General features: G+C 34.5%; 1 long non-coding RNA gene and 1 pseudogene across 1 annotated transcript; one reads left to right on the top strand and one right to left on the bottom strand.

Annotated features, from left to right (window-relative positions):
- Window positions 1-4,677: 4,677 nt before the first annotated feature.
- On the bottom strand, window positions 4,678-5,559 carry LOC134260953 (uncharacterized). Its single transcript, XR_009990673.1, has 3 exons — window positions 5,463-5,559; window positions 5,219-5,359; window positions 4,678-4,839 (listed from the first exon to the last, which is right to left on the bottom strand). It is a non-coding gene; the product is annotated as an uncharacterized LOC134260953 (long non-coding RNA).
- Window positions 5,560-6,897: 1,338 nt separating this feature from the next.
- Window positions 6,898-9,458, top strand: LOC134260951 (uncharacterized; annotated as a pseudogene).
- Window positions 9,459-10,093: the final 635 nt, after the last annotated feature.

Here is a 10,093-nt window from a genome sequence, read left to right as displayed (position 1 = left end):
GAGGGACGAAAACGATACAATAGGTCACCTGAGTTTACTCAGGTGACCAAAAAATTTTTAAATTTTTTTTTCTGAAAATTCAAAAATTTAAAATAAAAAAAAATGGCCTTAAAAATGTAAATTGTAATTGGCATATGAACCAGGAGCAAAGGAAAATATTTTTAAAGAATTCATGCATTTTACTATATACAACTCTTATAGCACCACCCTTACACCAGACCCAGGGGTCCAAAAATTCACAAATTTGAAAGAGGTAGCCCTTTTCAACATAACTATTATTAGGTAGTTTATTTAATGCCTAGGAGTAGAAAGAAGATTTTCAAAGAGTTTTTGCAATTTCACTATTTAATCAATAGAGCCCCACCCTAGCATCTCATAACCCTGACCCTAGGGCCAGGAAATTCACAATTTTGATAGAAGCAGCCTTATTATATACTTATTTTGTTTATTTGATGCCCAGAAGCAGAGAAGAAGTTTTTAAAGAATTTATACATTTTCACTATATAATCTATTTACATTTAGCCTCGCCGTAGCACTAGAACACCTGATCCCAGGGAAATAAATTTTCACAATTTTGGTAGAAGACGCAATGCTGATTACAATCATGCAAACAGTTTGACTGCTTGATGTCCAGGAGTAAAAATGAAGGTTTTTAAAGACTGCTTTAATTTTTGTGGTTTTGGCCCCACCCCTCAGGCCCTGGGGGGAAAGGGCCCATGAAATTCACAATTTTTTTTCCCCCTTTACTCATAAATGCTTTTTGCTAAATTTGGTTGAAATTGGTGCAATGGTTTTAGAAGTTAAAATGTGTACTATTCAAACAACGACCACAACTCTTGACTACAGTTATTACCATACATCCCCCCGTCACATTCTTTAAAACAGTTTTTCTTAAGTTGATTTGGTTTAATGTGAACATTTTACCGATAGCAAAATAAATAAGTGAAACTGGGTTGATACTGTGTAGTAATTTAACAATATAAAAGTAAATTTAATAAACTTTTAAAGAAGCGCCGCGGAACGTCGATTTTTCTTATTTTCCTATTCGATGTTTGTCTTAAGTTTACAGTTAATTCTGTTTATAAGCAAAACAAGAAATATTTCTACATGATCCCTATCTATTGATCATGTTGTCGAATATGAATGGTAGCATATCTAAAGAAAAGGAAATAGCCAGGGAAACTGTTTAGTAGTGAAAAACCTTGTTTTTAAAGTGTTACATGCTTTTGTTATTGCTAAATATTCTTCTGTCTCATATCCTTTACAAATTATACCCTTGTAAACAGATACCATTAACATGGTGGCACTGTGTATCATTAAGACAATTTCCACAGCTTTGACTGCAGTTCACACCGTACATTCCACCACTACATTCTAAGTGCAGGGCCGTAACTACATTAGGCAACGGAGGCAATTGCCTCCTCTAGATTTTCATTTTTTTTTTTGGAAATAAGAAACACAACACAAGCAGCTGGATCAAGATTGATCATTTATTTGTTTGTTTATAGCCACCTGAGCAATTTTTCAGCTATCCAGTGAGTGTCACCATTACCTATGCTCGGCGTTCAGGGCCATTGAGCAGGGGGGGGATTTTTACCCCCACAGCTGTGACACGGGGCTTCGGTTAACTTTATGCGGTCTCATCCGAAGGACCAGTCCCCATGTCCCATAGCGAAATTCGAACTACGGCGATCGATCATTGTAGAACTGCATTTAGTACAGTGAAAACTATTCAGAATGAATCGACGGGTACGTTCTTCCCAGATACCTCTATTGACTTAAATAATTTTATCTTTTTCTTGGGAAAAGTCAGTTTCGTATTTATCATTGTTTATATTTACATTCAGAAGTTAAAATTCAATTGAAGCATCAGATGAGTATTGTGAGTTAACGTTAGTTGGTTGGTTATTGTTTGTTTTACGTCCCCTCAAGTTTTTCATTTATATCGCATAATGAAAACGTCTCCATTATTTATATATCTATCCAAAATAGTACATAAATAGGTAATATAATAAAGTGGTAAGCATTCTCAAAATCAAGGAAATGGTCCAAAATTGAGCCGTTTGAAGCAATTTTTTATGCGGGGGGCTTCGCCACCCACACCCCCCATCTTTGGGGGCCCAATGGGCCACCCAAACCCCGCCTCCTCTATCTTTTACCCCTAGTTACGGCCCTGAAGTTAAACAAATTAAGTAAAAATAAGAAATCATATAAGATCTTTTGATATTTTTTACCTGTGTTTAAATAATAAGTATAGATATTTTTAAAGGGCTGAATTTGAAGTTTAATACTGGCAGATTTTAAGAAACATGTAAGTTCTTTAAAAATAGTTTGTAAAATTACTACTTTAGGGTTTATCTTTGCAGGAATTATTTAAAAACATAATACAAAAAAATGCATTTAAATTACTGTTGACTTTTTTAATGAACAAAATACACGATGACGTTGACATTTTACTCTTGATTTACTTTTGATCTTGTTGTTCATTGATCATGCCTGCTCTGAGCGTTTAATTAGACAAAATAAAGTTTAATTAATATAAATCACCACTAATGCAGAGTAATCCGTTGTATCCGGGAGAACATCCTGTCAGGCACGATATGATATGATCCCTATTCTTTGATCATATAGTCGTAAATAAAAAATCAACATTTCAAAAAGGAAACGAAATAAGGTAATCTGCTAAGAGTTGAAAAGAATAAAGAAAAATAAAAGAATCTAAATTTAAAGCATGAAAAAGGTTTCTTACGCTGTGTACAAACCAATCCTTTGTATCCAGTTGAACACCCTTGTAAACAGGTACCATTAACATGGTGGCACTGTGTACCCTGTAGACAATTTCCACAGCTTTCACTGCAGTTATTACCATAGGTCCCACCATTACATTCTAAGTAATATAAATCAGGAAATTCATTATAAAATTACATTTTAGATCTCTTGATTTCTTTCGCTGTGTATAATATATATTAAGTATAGAGTAGTTTTGTAGGGCTTTGTGTGTTGCTACTTTTAGATACATATTCAATTATTCATCTTTGCAGGATTTAGGTACAGAAAGAACATTAAAATTCAAATAATATTGACATTTTACTTTTGATTTGCTTTGGAACATGTTATAGTGTATAAAGTGCTCATGGCTGATTTTCGTTTTTAATAAGAAATAAAGTTTAATTAATATAAATAACCACTAATGCAGAGTAATCCGTTGTATCCGGGAGAACAGCCTGTCAAGCACGTTCCATTGATATGATGACACTGTGAGCCGTCACGACAGTGACCACAGCTCTTGGCACAGTTCAAACCATATCTCCCACCGTCACATTCTGTAAATAAAAACAATACAAATCATGTATTTTTTTAAATGTAAACTTGTCCTTTCCTGGCTCAGGAAAAATCAAAAACATTAAGATATGTAGGGGAGTCTTTTTTACTCTTAAACGCAAATTTGAAGCTGAAATAGTTAATAATTGGACAAGGTAACAAAAATTAATTTTAAATATATACCTGGAGGTTAAAACAACTTGAAGGTGTTTAATCAAGACATTTAACTCGGTTGAAATATGGCACACTTTCAACAGAAAGCCCTTTTTTTCATTTCATCAAGTGAAGTTATTAATAAATAAGTATATTAAAGAAAGTATATATATAAATCACATCAATTCAAACATCATAAAAAAAAATTCAATTAAAAAAAATATTCTGTCTGCTTTATTTGCATCATTTCAAACTTAAGTAAACATATTTCAATCCACATCGATGACTAAAAATGGATTAACTTTTCATGTTCTTTTTTTATATATGTACATTGTATCATATTCCGTCAACAAATATGTTCGGGAAAAAAAGATTTTCCCCCACCTAACGACGAAATATTTTACCATCAAGTCTAGAGAGGCTAAGCATACATTATTTTAAAGTTGGTCCAATGTTTATATTTTAAGCAAGTGTACCAAATATTCCTAGTTCTTACTTTTCTTACAAACAGGACCCTCGTATCCGGCAGAACATCCTTGTAGACAGGAACCATTGATATGATGACACGCTACGTTACCAACACAATGACCGCAAGTCTGCCTGCAACCATCGCCAAACAATCCACTGTCACATTCTTAAAATATATGATATTTTTATGATCAAATCCTAAGCACGTCTAAAAAATTATTAATGAGTAAACACGTATATATAAGTACTTTTGATAAATGCAAGAAAAATAATCATACGTTCATGTATTCACTCTTTATTCTTAAAAGAGGAATGAAATCATTAGTTGGTGTGATAATGCAACAAAATATATGTATCTGAAAACGCTGTCAATCAGTTACCTGTGATACAGAAAGGACTTTTATATCCTGAAGAACATTCATTCACGCATGAACCATTCACATGGTGACATTTTGATCCATCAGAACAGAGTTTACAAGTTTTGTTACACATCAATCCGTAGGTTCCACCCCAAAATTCTACCAAAAAGTATCCAGTATTTAGTAAATCTCATATAAAAAGCTAATTGGAATGATTTTTGTTTTTTTCTATACATCTGTATGTCAACTGTCAATGTCTATTCCCAGAAAATCAAATATGCCAAATGTGTTTACCATTTTAGTTGGCGTTTCATGCAATGCCATTAACACAATATTTACGTGATTGAGAAAAAACTTGACACTGATCTTTATTAGACGTTGACGATATAGTTTTTCTTACTATTGTTGCAAAGAGATCCAACATATCCGGCAGAACATCCTGCTTGACATGTGCCGTTGATATGATGACACTGTGTATTACCATAACAATGACCACATTTTTGACTGCAGGTTGCTCCAAACATTCCACCGTCACATTCTTTTTGATAATTATAGAATGATTAATTGTATTGTACATATAAGATCCGCGTTTAAGAAAAAAAATATCGCTCTCTGAGTTAGTTATTTACTATGGTGTACAATGTATACATGTATAACACAACTTATCAGAACAAATACATGCGATGCAGAAAGTTAAAAGAAATAGACAAACACAATGTACACATGTATATATTTCCTCTCTGTGTCATATATTTCATTACATTTATTTCGGAAAGGTTCTAATAAAAATTGTTAACAAATAAATTAGTAAATAACTTGTACTAACTTTCACTAGAGTTTTGCATCTGTTTTTGCTTAAAACGTAATATATTTATTACCTACACAAAAATAAACCTGCATATTAATTCACCACTTACTCTGTCTACATTGAGGCCCCTCATATCCACTTGAACATCCCATGAGACAGTTCCCTGTTAAGAAATTACACCTCTGTCCAAGACAACTGTCCGAACACGATTGTTCGCAATATTTTCCATAGTATGTAGAATTAGGACATCCTGTTCCAAAAAGATAATATCACTGTTATCATTGTTTATTTCTTTTATAAACATCCATGTTGTATATCTACATGTATAACAGAAACAGAAAAAGAAAACTCACCATAAACTTCAAATTCACACAATTCATTAAAAGCAAATGCGGAGTAGTAGTCTGGATAGTGATAGCCAGCTCTCCTCTCGTTGTAGTATATCACATAACGTCCGTCAAATGGACAACTTATAGTTTGGTTTTCTGTGGGTGTACCGTTATTTTTCTTTATTTCATGAAAACATTCAATACCGTTGTCTTTGGAAGTATCATTTGAAATGTAGACGAAAAAACCAGCAAATCGACTGTAGAATGCACCAGGGCCTATATAGATTGAAATGTTCGATAAGAATGCTATTGCTTCTTTCTTGTAAACAACTATGATGTCAAGGAAAAGTCGCATCAATTTTGGCATGCCATTAAAATAGAACGTTATTTAAAATACAAATTACAATTTCAAGAAAAAAAAGCGCAGCATTATTGTTACCAACTTTGAATAAAATGAACCTTTGCATTTTTTTTCTTACGCTAAAGAAAAAAAGCCCCCTAAACATAAAGAAAAACCAACATTATGTCCGATTCTCAAGTAACAATAGCTAACAAGTACATGTATCACACTTACTAGGTTTATTACCAGTCCTGTAGTAGATGTGGATGTGACTGATGCTGACTATCCTCCCTAGATCTACATACCATTTTGCCCTCACTTGATCGTTTGCCGATAATGTGCATTGGTTTCCCCATACTGAGCGGTTAGAATACTTCCCATCTACTGCCTTAGAGGCTCCCCAGTCTGAAGAATGACCTGGATAACCGTGTTCCTGCCATGCTGGTCTCCGCAGGGCAAAATTATCTTGTGAATAAATGAAAAAAAAGAGGCCCATGGGCCTTATAGGTCACCTGAGCATCATGCAACAACTTTACAATGATTGACATTGGTTCATGTTTTAAACTAGACACCATGGCATTCACAATTTTGAAAAAGACATCATAACTATACACTTAGCATGTTTAGTTTGGTTACTTAATACCCACAGACAGAGTAGGGGAACAAAAATGCATTTCGACTGATCAGTAATATTCAGCAATAATCAATATAGTGCCACTACCCACAGGCACCTGACGTTACTTATTTTTCTTTTAATAAAAAAAATTATACCCTTACCTTATAATAAACCAGGTACCCAAGGCGCCATCTTGAATTTTTCTAGGCCAGCCACATCAGCACGATTTTTCGCTCGAAACGGAATGACAAGATAATTTTGCGATCCTCTCCGTGTAGCGGCAGGTCCTTCAACATCTATACTTACGACCTATTCAACCAAATCAGCACATTTCGTTTGCAATTAATTAAAATCTCTCCTCGTTTTCTATCTACTGCTTCAGATATGCGACAAATCGCCAAAGGGGGGCGGAAGTTTACATCTTTATGTTAATGGGAATTCCCTGCATTAATCTGATTGGTTAACATATTGAAACAGAATAGAAGCTTTGCGGGAAAAGCACCATGCTTACCAAAGAACAGTCGAGGGCATTGAATTTAATTGAAAGTGGACATAGTTGTGTAATTTTGGGGCAGGCGGGGACGGGAAAGTCATATCTAATAAAGGAAATGCTTAAAAGAATTAAAGACAAACGTGCATCCGTAACCGCTAGCACGGGTTTGGGGCCCCACAATTCCAAGGCGCCACAACTATTCACCACTGGGCAGGGCTAGGAGATGGAAGGTTTGAAAACCAGCACTTATTAAAAATCCTCAGTGAAGAAACCAAGAGCAGAATTCAGAAATGCGACTTGCTAGTCATAGATGAAATATCTATGATCAGTAGGAAAATTTTTGAGAAGGTGTGTATAATTTTGTTTGAGAAAATGAGAATGTTGCCATAAATATTACCCTGTGTATTTTCTTATAAAGTGCAATTATATAAGCATTACCATGGGTAACTATCACAAATATTAACGTTATAGAGCCGTTCCGATTTTGTTTTTACGTAGCAGACAGTATTTCCGGTTTACGGGAGAAAAGTAAATACATCTGATATCTGAGTTACTAGGCCATGTCTATCGCTTAGATAACCTTACAAAATTTAAGAGAGCTCTTGGAATAATCTAGTTTTATACTGAGAATGTTTGCACCGACATCCGTGTGAAATTAAATGCACATTTGTTTATGTTGAGGAGGTACTGTTTACAAATAAATAATAAAGTAGGTAGGCCTAATAGACGAATTTCACATTCCTTAGAGTTATCTCATTTGTTGAAATACCTACATAGCTATTAATAGCTACAGAGGTAGAAATAGTCTTTGGACTGTACCTGATTATATAAGGCCCATTGCCTGATTACTGTACATGTACATGTATGTTACTCACTTACTGCCAAGCGGTTGTTTATATCATTATTTGTAAAATGCATATCGATTTCAAAGTATATTGAACGATGCAGTGCAGCAATAGCTCTTTCCAATCTTACTGTAAATCTTAGTTATTCCCCGCTCACTATACATAATCGTCTATTTTCTTTATTTAGCTAGAATTCATCTGCAGATCAGTTAGAGAGCCCAGTCTATATTTTGGTGGATTGCAGGTTAGTAATTTGAATCATCAATGCACTAGAAATTGCATAGCTTTAGATATTGCTGTTGATTAAACCTAGAAAATAGGTTCCATATATTATAAAGGATAATGGTAAATGATAGGCAAACTAATAAACATGTAAATACCGGTAAAAGGTGATTATTGTCATAAAACACTAGATAGCCTATGATTTTAATATGTGTAATACAAGTCTAGTTTGTGAGAATCATGGCATTTTGCAGAAAAGAAGATAAATATACAATAATATTCTGTTCTTAAAATATTTTTTTAAAATTCCCAATTATTCATAGGTTGTGTGTGTGGGTGATTTCTTCCAATTACCACCCGTCCCAAATGACTTATACAGGGATCCTGGAGATCATGCGTTTACTTCAGATGTATGGACAAAGACGATCACACACATCATAACACTTAAAACAGTAATTCGTCAGAGTGACGAGGACTTGATCCTAGCCATCAATGAGTTAGAGCGGGGTGTTCCAAGTCACCAAACAAACCAGTTGATGCTTGCCTTAGAGAGACCTTCGACAAAAAACAGTCCCTGTTTTCTATTTGGTACAAATTTTGAAGTGGATTGTTTCAACATGACAGAACTGCACAAAATGCCAGGAGAACCAACAAGTTACTGTGCTGATGAAGAAGGGGAGCAGAAATATCTAAGAAAGATAATCGCAAATAAACTTCTTTTACTTAAAGAAGGTGCCCCAGTCATGCTGATTAGAAATCTCTCGGACTCTCTAGTTAATGGGCTACAGGGGACTGTGCTAGGGTAGAGGACAATTGTCCAACTGTGAAATTTGAAGACAAAATAATTAAACTAAACAAGGTTACATTTAGTGTATTTGACCCTGCACAGTGTGCAACAATAGCACAAAGAAAACAATTTCCTATTGCTCTGGCTTTTGCCATGACTGTTCATAAGTCCCAAGGGCTAACTTTACCTAATGTAGTTGTGGATTGCAAAAATATTTTCCAAGCAGGTCAGATGGGTGTGGCAGTTGGGCGTTCTACAGACCGTGGAGGGCTCTGTGTGAGGAACTACGATCCAAAGTGCTGCAAACAGCACCCTCAGGCTGTGAATGATTACTGTTCATCCTTGGGGGTTGTTGCCATAGGAGATCTATCTTGCTGCCAAAAAGTATGTTGATAACGAATTTGTATAAAGCATGCTTTTACTTATGTAAAGAAAATTATTTATGCTATCAACTACCGGTAAATGCATTACGCATTTACAGTGTATTTAACAATTTTTTACATGTAGTTTAAAACTGATATATTGTTATAAACTAAAAAGTTAACAATTCATTATTGTTAAGGTGTTTATTTTTATTAGGTGTTCGAAGATGGCATATTTGAAGAAGACTTCTTTGATACCAGTGAGCATGGTGACATACATGTATATGTGGCAGAAAATTCAGATGAGTCTGACTTTGAGGAGGATGACATGAATATGATAGAAGAGCTAGAAAGGGTTCGCATCATGCTTTTGAATTTGTCTTAATTTTCTAAACAACAATGTCTACCTTTTGAAATATAATTTATAATAAGTAACAGAGACAAACACTTGGAATATTTCTCAATCACAAGAAATATTTAGAATGACAGGGGAAAATTTTAAACTTTGTACATATTAATGGCATGTAGCATAACTATTTGAAAGTTAAACTAGATGCTGTCATGAGACAGTAATACCCGCACTAAGGTGTTTGCCTCTAAATGCACACTTCTTCATATTGGGCTTTACCAAGGAAAAAGCAGGGGCGGATCCAGCAATTTTTGAAAGGGGGGGTTCCAGGGTTATGCCCCTCTAACCCCCTACATATTCTCAAGCAAAGATTCACAGACTTGTATGGAAAGATCTAAGGTTGTGGTAAATACTATCTATGTTTTATGTCCTTCAAAAAAAAAGCGTACCCCCATTCCGAACAAAATAAAAACAAAGCAAAAAAAAAAAAAAAAAAAATCAAAAATTACGGAAGCCTTAAAATTGAATGGATTCGTTTCACTGTTGAAGATTATAAAGAATTTTCTTTAAGAATTTGAAAAACCTTTTTGGGGTGGGGTGTGGGTGGGCTTTAAAACAAAGAGTTACCTGTTAGTTGTTCA

Source organism: Saccostrea cucullata, unplaced genomic scaffold (genome assembly GCF_032062105.1).
Source record: "Saccostrea cucullata isolate Sc308-1 unplaced genomic scaffold, CSIRO_AGI_Scuc_v1 ctg18179, whole genome shotgun sequence".
Taxonomy (NCBI): Eukaryota; Metazoa; Mollusca; class Bivalvia; order Ostreida; family Ostreidae; genus Saccostrea; species Saccostrea cuccullata.
The sequence above is the reverse complement of the archived record's forward strand: the minus strand, read 5'-3'. Positions and strand labels throughout refer to the sequence as shown.